Genomic DNA, 11915 nt, shown 5'->3' with positions numbered 1-11915 from the left:
CTAACAGATACAAACACTTTCCTTTTTTTTTCATTTTTCTGTTCGTGAATGAAAAGGATGTTGTTTTCATATTTGTTCTGTCATCATTTTTGTCTTCCTTCCTGACATTAAATACAAGTATTCACCTTAGTCGGGAACAGATCAAGCTTTCAGAAGTGACATGCTTTGTTCAATTGTATCTTCTACTGTTAAGACATTTAGTGAAAGCTAAAACATACCACACTTTGCGTTAAATGCTTTCTCAAGTCTTCCCTTAAACAAATTTAGAATTTTAAGGTTGTCATTTCCAGTCTGACCCTGCATCTCTGAAGTCTCAAATTTCTACCAAGCAGTTGTAAACGCAATTGTTTCTGCTGCTGAGGAAGGCAACAACAGGCTGTCTGCAGTTACTGTGGCTGCTTGTGGAGGCAGCGTACAGGCATGAACGCAGCGCTGGAATCTGAAGCCAACAGAGTCGGTCGACGTCCCCCCACAACTCTTGGCACGTCTGTGCATCTTCCCTCTCTGCACCAACATCTTTGGGACCTGGATAACAAGGACTTTCACGGAGGATGGCAGACTGTGAAAGGAAGATAAGAGAAAGGCTTACACTGTTTTAACAGAGTATTCACAGGGCGATTGTACATCAAATGGCCAGAGCGTTGGGTATTATTGGATAATGTGTGTATTTGTGTGCGAACCACTGACTATTACTCAGTTTCGCCAGGCTTAGCCAAGAAATACTCGAAGAATACACGTAGGCAGCGTGAGTGATGCAGCTTTAAAAATGTCAAGACAGCCGGCTCATAATGCGGCCATAAAAGTGCCGCACATTTTCAGGCCATCAATGCCACATGCCAGTGGTGATGGATGCTCTTTCAAGGCCCGGGATTAGGCCTAGCGCGTCTATAAATCTTATTTCAGAGCGACGACTTTCATCAATAAATGTTTTCACCTTATCTTAGATGCGTTGTTCCAGATTTTCAGTTTAGTGTGCTTCATTAATTAATATGCAACATGCGGTAATACAAATAAATCGCTGCTGTTTTTTCGCTCACAACATTGTGAGACTTAATTGAATTACACACTGATTATGCACACTTCCCCCTGCAGGTTCACTAAACATATCTCAGAGACAACATTTTTTTAAACTCTGTCAAGCGTGACTCTATTTATCTGCCCTTTGCAGATCATAACAGCTTAACCCCTTCATGTCATTTAGGCTAATATGAGGATGCACTCACCAGCTGTGAGCTGCATCCTCACTGCGGAGCCGCTTTATTTCATATTCTGGATTCTCATGTCGGATCAGAAAAGGCCAGAAGCAAAGAAGAGAGGGAAGGCACCTCTGCGTGAGAGAGGAGAATAATTATACAGTTTAGCTTCCATTACTTGTGTTTGAATTTCATGCTCTTTAAACTCTTTATGAGCGAGAGGAATCGGCTTTGAGTTTTCCAGCAACCCGTTTATTATGCTGCGAGAGTTATTGCTACCTTTGTCGGTAGTTCAAATGTTATGCTGAATGTACAGATTGTATGAGGGAACTTGTATCAATTCCTCGGAGTTCTGGCATTACGAGTGCAGGTTTGCATTATAATCAATTACGGGCTTTGTAGCTGCTGCTTCTACAAATGAACAGAGACTTTTTTGGCGACAAAAATGTGGTTATACAGAAAGAAAAGTATCACCTCGATAACTCATGACAAGTTGGTTTGCTGAATTCAGCCTCCTACCAGCTTGTGGGAGCCCCATTGAAGCAGGATCCAATTTGGATCTCATTTCTGTAGTTTTCATAGTAATCCATCATAGTAATAACACTGCGCTCATAAAATTAATTGCTAATACACTGTCAAAAGAATTAGACTGGGTAAGGACCATACAAGGTTTGAGAGAAACTCCCAATTTAGCCAATTTCTGGAAAAGCCAGCAGTAAAACTACTACTGTCTGGTAAACATTCATTTCAATCTACACACTTTACTCTTTGTGGTTACAACTACAATAAGAGATGCACTATAATTTGCATAACCTGTTGTGGTCAGTCAGAGGGAACCAGGAGCGAGAAGTTAGGAAACTTCCAACAGTGTTTCTGGCAACAAATCCAGGAACTTTAGGTGAGACGTCAGGACATTTTCAGCTGTTCTCCCAGCAACAAAATCAGGGTTTTCACCAGTTGCCATGACAATTTCAGCTGCTGTTATTTATTCATTTTAATTTTTTTACCCAACAATGATCTCGGTTCATTTGTACCTAAACCACAGCATCGTAACAAATGTCCTCAATTGTTGCAGCTTTGACTGGGGGGAATATGAACGTCCAGAATTTTGCGTGAGGTTCTCAGAGGTTTGTGGGAGTCAGATGGGCTAGCAAGGAGGCCAAGACGGTGGTGTGCTAACGTCTGTTGCCAACACGTGCTTGAGGTGTCGGCGAGGTATGCAAGGGTGTACACATCACTCACGCTGTTTGACACTTGTAGGAATTTGCACTGATAATAGAGCACAAGATATGTTGCCAATGTGTGATGAGACGATGTAGAACCTTGATGTACTATAGTTGTGGAGCCAGCTGGTTTTTTGATGGCTGCTGGGGTCTTTGGCAGGAAAGCCAGCATCCCTGCCTGACATTTACTAAAATGATTCATGTTGTGAAACTACGAACAAAGTAGTCGCAAGCCTCAGTGAGCAGTACTTCTATGGTAGATTACTGCAAAACACAGTGAGGAACTCACTCTTAGAATTCCCGCCAGTGTGGACTTCTCAGGGTTGTTGCTTCCATCTCCTGCTTGGTCCAAAATGAGGCGAAGCAAAGAAAGTCTCAGTTCAGATGAAATATCAGACAAGTTATTCAAGATACTGCACACCGAGATATTCTGCATTTCAAAGGTGATACTTGGTGGTACAATGGGATTCAAAAGGCCGTGTCCTTGCTGAACAATGGGAGTGGAATATTGACTTTGGCCCCATTACAAATTCAACCCCCCCGCTTTTTTTTTTTTTTTACTGTTATAGGTAATGCTCATTGATCTGTGAAATTATGAGCTACCATTAGAAAGGCCTGGCACATAATTCAGACAGTCTCAGTCATTCAGCTGAAAACATAAAGCCGAAACAGTCATTTACATCACAATGTACTGCACTGATTGAGACGGAGACACGTGTTAAGAACTCCTGGACGCCCTCAGGTCTGTAATAGGTGTTGCTGTTATTAAAAATGCCCAGGAAATCTGAGCTCACGAAACTGAGAATCACAGTAAACGTCTTGCGCCAATCTAATGCTTCTCTTTAGAATTGTATTTCCGATGTTTATTGTCTGATGCCACTATTCAAATCAGGGCTTCAGCCATGTTTAATGCAAAGCAGCCACCGTTGCTGGAGGTTGCAGGTAGATTCAAACAGAAGATATTTATCATCAGTCATCGTGACTTTGAAAGGAGAATGTATCTGAATACTTCTGCAACTGAATACAAGAAGAGGATGATAAAAATGCCTCCAGAAAAGTGAGAAATGATGAATCCGTGAGAGTTTGTTGGTGAAGTACGATGAAGTTCAAAATTTACATTTGAGGTACATGCAAGAAGAGGTGCAGCATAATTAAATAAAATGAAAATTGGATTCTGATTGCTAGTCGTCGACTCCCAGACAGAGAGGCACCGGTGCCAAGAAGACTGCCGAGTCTCCTTGAACTTCCACAGACTCACAGTAGAAGTACAGAGATTGATCCCGAGTTAATTTCCTCACAGTCGCCACCCTTCTTGAGATCCCTACAATTGTTGTTGGAATAAAATATTATAATTGGACAACATCCAGAAAAGCCACGGGATATATCTGCCTTACTTTACATTTCTAATGTGACCCCTGCAGCTTTATGTGGAGTTCTCACATTAAGCCTGTTCAACATTTTACTGATTGAAAACATTGATTCGGGAGAGAGATCAAAGGGGATGACAAATCGCTTTTCCAAAAGATTTTATCACTTTACACTAATGATGGGTTTTTTTTTTACCCTCATCATTAGCAAGTGGAGGATAAAAATCAATACCTTCCACATTTACATTTCCTGCTTTTTCTTCATGTCAGGAATCAAACGAGAACGGTCGGCGCCACATCTTCGCAGTGCAAGAACCTGACTGTATGTTTTCTCTGGCTGCATGTTATTATATTGACAACACAAAAATTCATCCTCATAATGAAATCATCTCAAAGAAACATTGCCAGCTGGTTGTGTAGAGTAATAAAATGTTGGAAGGGTGACTGGTGTTACAATATTTGGGTCACAATAAGGACTTATTGCTGGGTGTGTGCAGCCTGTGCAGAGGGTCCTTTGATGAATGAAAGTCAACTGTATTGTGGCAGACTGCCAGGATGAATAGCAGTGCAAATACCATTAGCGTTAGCAGAAGCCAAGCATGCCCGCTCCAATAACTGCATAACGCATGGAGGTGTAATCTTTACTTGAGGCTTGCAAAGAAAGGAGGAGGAAGTAAGGAGAAGGTATCACGCAGTAATAATACATGAATAACAGTGGCGATGTCCAGACAAATCACGATTCAACTGCTGTTTCTGCGCTAGATGAGTATTTCCCTAATCAATTCATGAAAAAACTTCGATCTAAACGACAACAAATATACCCGAGAACGTAAATGAAGTCCAAATACTGCTTGCTTTGCAGTAACACCGCGTGATTGATTTCTCCTCCATCCTGGTAGATTAGGTGGATAATTGAATTGGTTTTAAAAAAGACATTCTTCAATATCTCTGTCATCAGGTTGTTCAGTTAATTATATCAGTGGTGAAAGGACAAAGTCGCCCATATTAGGTGCCGTTTGTGTCTTAACACCTCCCTCTGGAATTTAATGAGGCAAAAGCTGAAGCAACTCATCAGTTCTCCGAACCTGAGAGGTAATAAATGTTGTGAATATCCGTTTACAATCATCTCCTTCGTAATTATCTGTGTCAAATGAACTCTCTACTTCTGTCAACATGGTCATGGAAACACAATTAGGAATGATTAGTCAAAACAAAAAGAAAAAAAAGAAAAAAAATCAAGTTCGTCTCTTTATCCCACACTACAGGAACACTCTCATTCAAAGGGGCTTGCTGACTTATTGGTGAAGGTCTGATTAGGCACAAAGTGATTGTTAGGGTTGTTGAAAGATAATGATTGGGGTTCATATGTGCACTTTTTTTCAAAGTTGTTTCCTCTTGGCAATCAATCAAGTTTGTCTGATTCTGATTAGGTACAACTGGAGCATCACTAGCCCTGCTTCCGTTTAATTGTCAAGTGGATTTCGAGTACACTTTTGAAATTTTGCACAAAAAAAAGGAAAGAAAAGAAAATGCAAATAGATGGGTTTCCATGGTTTGGAACAAACAAACGACGCAATGTATGTTTTTGTCAGAAGATGGCAGTACAAGCAACATTACGCATGGCTGTAACAAGCAGTAGAAGAAGAAGAGGAACTGGACGTTGTGATTGCTCTCCCCTGTGAGTTTGTGTTGGAAGACAAATTCGGAGGTGTTCAGGAAGAAGCTGGTCGGTCACGTGGCTTTTGAGATACGTCGGAGCCTCTTCAAACAACCTCCAAGTTTTTGCATCTACTCTTTTTTTTTGAAACGGGAAAAAAAAACAACCTCTTTCGAGCATAATTGAGGGCACTCTTGCAGTAATTAAAACATGAATGAAAATGCACTGATGGAAACATGACAAGTGTCTCCTCTCACACTGCTGGCCACTGAGGGAAATGTTCAATAGCTTCTCCAACTGCAACATCCATCAGTTCCCTCTCACTGCAGGCAGCGGGGCTTGAACACGCGTCTCTGGCACCAGACCCCGCGGGTCCGTCCAACACCCGAATCCCTCTTCTTACACAGATTTTCTCACTATATATTGAAGTCATCTGATTTCCTCCTTGGCCATAAATGCTGCAGCCTCTAGATGGCACCTGTTACTTAAACATCAATTAAGATGATTTTGGCGCATTCACAAACTATCCCCTTATTTCCTTTTTTGTGGAAACGTCTCATTAATTCTTAAAAAAAAAAAATCATTTGGCTTGGAGTCTCTAAACTGCGTGTGTTCATCCTCCGTCCACCGACAGTGACCTTCACTCAGCTTGACTCCACCAATGTCATGATTAATAATACACGGACTGACTCATAGCAGGCTCCTCCTCATTAATATTTGATGTGGAGGTTTTTAGCAGCGGTGGGCTTCCCCTAAAGTTTCACTTTCTGACAGCGAGGATCAATTACTGCAGATGAAAGGGATGGACGGCGATGTCTCATTAATTCGCCTTCATGGACTGTCCATCACAGAGGCTGGACTCAGACGTCAGAGTTACCCGACAGCAGGCGTTGGTCACATGTTTGCAGGTAACTGCACGATCATGTGATGGCACCACCTGGTATGTCACGTCTATGCCTTTCGAAGTTTATCAGCATATCAGAGCCGTAGAATTCCAGGGTAGTCGCAATTTGTCAGCACTACAGCAAGAAATCACAATGTTTCTTCTTGTGATAGAGTACTAATGGTCCGGTGCCAAATATCAATATTTTTAGTACAGTAGTATATATATATATATATATATATATATATACTATATATATATATAGAGAGAGAGAGAGAGAGAGAGAGAGAGAGAGAGAGAGAGAGAGATACAGATAAATGGATATGGATAGATGAGGTTTTGGTCTGAGTTATATACTTAAAAACCTTGTGGTACTTTTACTTTTACCTTGACTTTGGTTCAAGTCCCTGAATGATACTTTCTTATGACTGAAACCCATTTAAACAAAATGGAAATTACTTTAGGTTAAAGATGTTTGATATTACTTATCAGCCTTTTGGCATTTTCACACAGTCAACACAGTTTCTTAACATTTCAAATATGAATCAACTCCCCCCCCCCCCCCCCCCCAAAAAAAAATGCGTTTTGATTTAATTAGTCTGGCTCAACTCTTTAGTTTTATGTTTCACCACGCTAACATTTTTCCACTCCAAGCAGTTTTACAACAACAAATAAATCTCAATTGGGAGATTTACTCCTCAGGTGCTGAACAACAAGACATCTTTCAACCCTCAACATTACTGACAGAGTTCTATCAGTGCCATCACAGCAATTCTGGAGCCGTGGATAATAATCTCAGTAAAACTGACAAGTAAAATGACGTGGCACCTCCGCACAATAATCAAAATTAGTAAAGATTAAACGGTGTAAAGCGCATAGAGATAACAAACAAACCCTTAAGAAGTTGTTGTGTGTTATTGGGGGAGAAACACTAAGGCCAGTTGCTCTCATTCTATCAGCCCACATAAATAAAAGCAACTCTTAGTTCTTATAAAAGACACAAGCAGTATTTATATGTTTACATTACTGAAATATTCGTCATCTAAACTGCAACAATAATTCAGCAGCACCCACTTAGCTGTGTGAGCTGCTGAAACAACTACATTAAATTTCACAAGAAAAGATGACTGTACACTCACATTGTATTGCATTATAATTACACCGGCACTTAGGCTGCAGTGGATTCTAAGTGTTCAGCATTTCTCTCCTTAGGAATCCATACAGTTACAACCTCCTTAAGTGCATCGATTGTCTTCTTGCCAAAACTCAATTATTGTATATGATATCAAATGGTATATGTTGATCTGTTTTTCACACGTGCACTCACAAGTCATTGCATTTCTCCTGATGAAATAATAATTTCACAGAGATATTTAATAAAAACGTTCTCAAAATGAGGCCCAGTGACAACGGAAAGGGATCATTTAACATTCTATAGCTGTCAGTCAAACATCCACAATCGTACACAAACACACAATTTCTGATATTTTAATAATACAATATTGCTAAAAAAAAATTCAAAATGTATGTAGACAAAACATTTTGAAAGAAACTAAAGACTGAATATGATTTCAGTTGAATAATCTTCAGGGATCTCGACTCATGACACAATAGAATGATGGTATGAGGTTTGGAGAGTGTGTGTGACACGCAGATGCAATGGTGTTGGTTGGTGTGTGTGTGTAAGATTGTATGCGTACATATCAAAGTGGATCACTCCTAGTTTGCACAAGAAAGCCATTTGTCTGGATGCACATTGTTTTGATATGCCAAGTTCACAAATGTATGTAGTTCGACTTGATGTGTGTGTGTGTGTGTGTGTGTGTGTGTGTGTGTGTGTGTGGGTGTGTGGGTGTTGTGTTTTTCAAAATAATCTCCCCTCAAAAAATATACTTGCTACGATGAACACTGTCTAAAAATCACCTCAATTTAATGTGACTTGTTGGGCGATTGTGGATGATTTTGAAATGATAATTTGACTTGTTTGCAGGGTTACCCAGGCAACAACAGCCTGGAACGTCCAGGAGCGTCCAGCGACAGCTGCATCTCAGCATCAGGCATCAGAAGAGCACGATCCCATGAGAGGAAACGTCTCAGGAGTGTATTAACATCCCAGAGCCAAGCCATCATGAGACCCAAGCATGATGGCAACCATGACATTGTGATTACATCATGTCACTGATGATGACACAATATCTGGGGGCCATTCTTTAGGTTTCTTCCTCATTAGTAATGGAAGATAACGACCCCTTTGTTCTTTTAGGATTGTATGCCTGTATGAATGTATGTGTGCGCATGGATCCTTAAGTTTCTCAGACTGTAGTTCTGAAAATCCCACCATACAAAAGAATATAAGATTTATTACATAAAAAAGTGGAACCACAATCCACTTTTGATCTTAAAACATTTTTTGGTCTTAACACACAGGCATTTTAGCATGAGGTCCGACTGAAATGGCGTTTTGAGAGGCTCTAACTGCTGTGTCGTTACATATTTCCCAGTGAAGGGAGAGAAAATTGGGAAAAATGTGAAAACGGCATCTGAACACTGACAACTGTCGTTACAGTTACAGTGCATGTCATGGGAACGTGTTCAGCAAGGCAGTGAGAATATATAAGCATGTCTTATATTTTGCTTTAAAGTGTGTGTGTGTGTGTGTGTGTGTGTGGGGGGGGGGTTCTCATATGTACAGATTTGAACAGTAACTTTTTTAAATTCAAGCCCATCATCAAGAATTCAGCTCATAACGTCACGATCTCTGTCTCGTGCTTCCTGTTTTATTTTGTAGTCATGTCCTCTCTTCCTGACCTCCCTCCTGTGATTGCCTTATGTGTCTCACCTGGCTGATTGCACCACCTGTGCCCCGTTTACCTCCTTGTATTTAACCTCGGTGTTTTCCCCTGTCCGGCGTTGGGTCATTGTTAGTTTTTGCTGTCTTGTGTTTTTGTTATGTTCACAGTCTGGTCTCAAGTTCTCGGTCTCACGTCAAGTCTCCAAGTTTCCCCATCTCAATAAACCTCTTTTGTGCACCCTCCAACTGTCTCCATTTGGGTCTCCCTCATCCACCACCACGAACCCTGACACATAATCTTCAGCTGCTGTCTGACCATTCTTGCATGTGAACACTCTTAGAAATAACTAACGGTACACTGCTAAGCTAGTCCTTCCAGTCACCTCGACTTCATTATGCAAGCCAAGGTCCCAATAAGTCTAGTATGTAAACATAAGTGTCAGTTTTATGTGAAGTAAACATTTCTGGTTCTATAGTTGAGAGCACTGCAATAATTCATTAAAAAGAGATGGTGATGAGTTGAATCATTCTGTAGGAGGAATTTAGATAAAAGAATGACCTTAAAATCAAGGTAACCTTTGCAGTACGATCAAAGCATGCATTGTTCAATTACTTACTTCTGATCCTGAGATGTGTCTGAATGTTTTGCATAATCACCGAGCACCAAACCCTCACAGGGGCAGGTGGGATTCTCACTAAATCTCAGAGCTGAGAATGTGTTGCTGCCACCTTGTCTACCAGCACCCCTTCCACAGCTGAAATAATAAAACAATTGATAAGGTCATTTGGGAGTGTTTAGTCACTGCTGAACACCTTTAGGAGGCTGGAGAAATAGAACTGTCTCGCAGAGGCATGGCAGCGTATCGGAGTGCACCAGCAGTCAAAGGGAGCTCAAGCGAGACGAGCTGTAAGTGGATCCTCCACCTGATGTCCGCATCAGTTTCATCTGACTGATTTCTGTCTCCGCTGCTCCCGGTCGGCAGGCTGAGGCGGGGAAGGGGTACTTGTGCATCACCACCAGATGGCCACAACCTATTCATACTCCACAAGCTCTTACACTTCCTGTGATTCATCGAGTGTCTGTGCTTTGGCTTCCTGGGTATGAAGCTGTGATTGTGAACGTGTGACTTCTCTGATTCAGCTGGTGTCAGAGGCAAAATGGGTTGTTGTTTTTTTTGCGTGGTAGTCAGCAGGACATCATTATGAAAGAATGTGTTGTATGCAAAAGGGGTCTCAAAAACAAGAAAACAGCATGAAAGTACTCATGTTACAGTGTATTCCTCCTGTTAGTTTGGCTTTGATAACAGTATTGACTCTCCTTGACTTCATAAAGGCTGCGACATCACATATTTTACAAAGCTGTTGCATGTGCAACACTTGAAACTGAAGTAAACAATAACAGTCTCTGCAGGGTTCAGCGATTGTTGTGCATGGAATTACCTGCCGCTCCATCTCTCTCTCTCCTGTCAGCTGGAGGTGACACCTTTTTGTATTGATCAATTTTATATGGCTTGTCAGTCAGAAAAATTGGATGCCAGGAGTGTAGTTTGGCTTTCTACAAGGAGGGATGGAATATAAATTTCTAAATTGTGTGTGTGTGCGTGTGTGTGTGTGTCTGTGTGTGCATGTTTTTCACCTCTGTCCTGTCACTCAGGCCTCCTCATGCTTTGTCTTCCAGCCCTTTCTTTCATCTCACAACAAGTCGTTTTTAGTTCTATTTTGTTGCTCTTAGTCAAAAGAAATAAGAGATTCTGGAATTTCAAGAGCTGCAAATAAAGGACTGAGGAGGAGGAGCAGAGGGGATGATGGCGGTGGTGGCAGGAGGAGGGGGGGGTTGGGGAGTTCTCATCAGCAAGCTGCCATGACGAGCTGCCATAGCTGTCAGGGCTGATGAGAGATCGTGTGCTAAGGTAAGGCAAATTCCTCCTCATTCCGTCCTAATAGGACTGTTAGGGCAGAACAGGCAGGAGAATAGTGAGCCCGCAGCTCAGAGTTTTCTACCAAACTGAGGCTACTTCACGACATGAGCAACAAAGGCCCCTCCGTGGGACACACAAGCCAACACAGAGAACTCATGACAGGCGTCACCATAATGCCAGGACTGGATTTGAGGCGCCTGTGCTGCAGTTTGGAATCACCCTGAGGCCACGAGTGTGTGTCCTCTATGTAACTTGTTAGCGCTTATATGAACATCTATTATTAGGTTGATTCCTATTTCCTTCTCAACACGCAGTGGCATTACGATGAATCACAAGTATTTCCTTGACAACCTTGGGATCCGTGTGTCTACTTTTACTTCATGAACAAAACAGTAAAGTAGTAAGAAAATAACATTCTCAAACCCAGACAATTGACATTAATTATAAACTGCCAACATGCACAAACAACTGTACACTACATTTTGTTGAAATCATTCAAATGTTTTGTGAGAATACATTGATTCTGCAGTCAGCTGCTAGTTTTCATTGCTGCTTTCTTGTGTGAGATTCCTGCCGGGCACCGACGCACGAGAGGTCTCATGAAGAAGAGACCTATTCGTGTAGCGGAGGACACACATCCCGTTGGTCTCCTCATTTCTGGGTTCAGTCTTCTGTCGCCATCACACAAGAACAGTTTCTTCTTAAATTCCTTTGCCTTTTTTTGAGGTGCAGCCGCAAGATTGTCTAACATCAGATTCACCCAACTCATATTGCAGGAAATAGTCGTAAATTCTACCTGTTCTAATAGTGCAGTTGTAAAAATAGTAAGTCAGCTTAGTCACAAAAGTTACACCAAAGAAGAAGACAAGATAAAGAAAAATG

The 11915-nt window shown here is 41.4% G+C and overlaps 1 long non-coding RNA gene across 1 annotated transcript in view; it reads right to left on the bottom strand.

Moving 5' to 3' along the window:
- Positions 1 to 453: 453 nt before the first annotated feature.
- Positions 454 to 11915, bottom strand: part of LOC147249461 (uncharacterized) — a 54113-nt gene continuing 42651 nt past the window's right edge. The window contains exon 5 of the long non-coding RNA XR_015119369.1: positions 454 to 559. This is a non-coding gene — a long non-coding RNA (uncharacterized LOC147249461). The remainder of the gene's footprint in view (positions 560 to 11915) is intronic.

Source organism: Aulostomus chinensis, chromosome 14 (assembly GCF_037954235.1).
Source record: "Aulostomus chinensis isolate RoL2024-O1b breed Wild chromosome 14, RoL_Achi_v1.0, whole genome shotgun sequence".
Classification (NCBI taxonomy): domain Eukaryota; kingdom Metazoa; phylum Chordata; class Actinopteri; order Syngnathiformes; family Aulostomidae; genus Aulostomus; species Aulostomus chinensis.
This window is presented reverse-complemented; position numbering and strand designations above follow the sequence as displayed.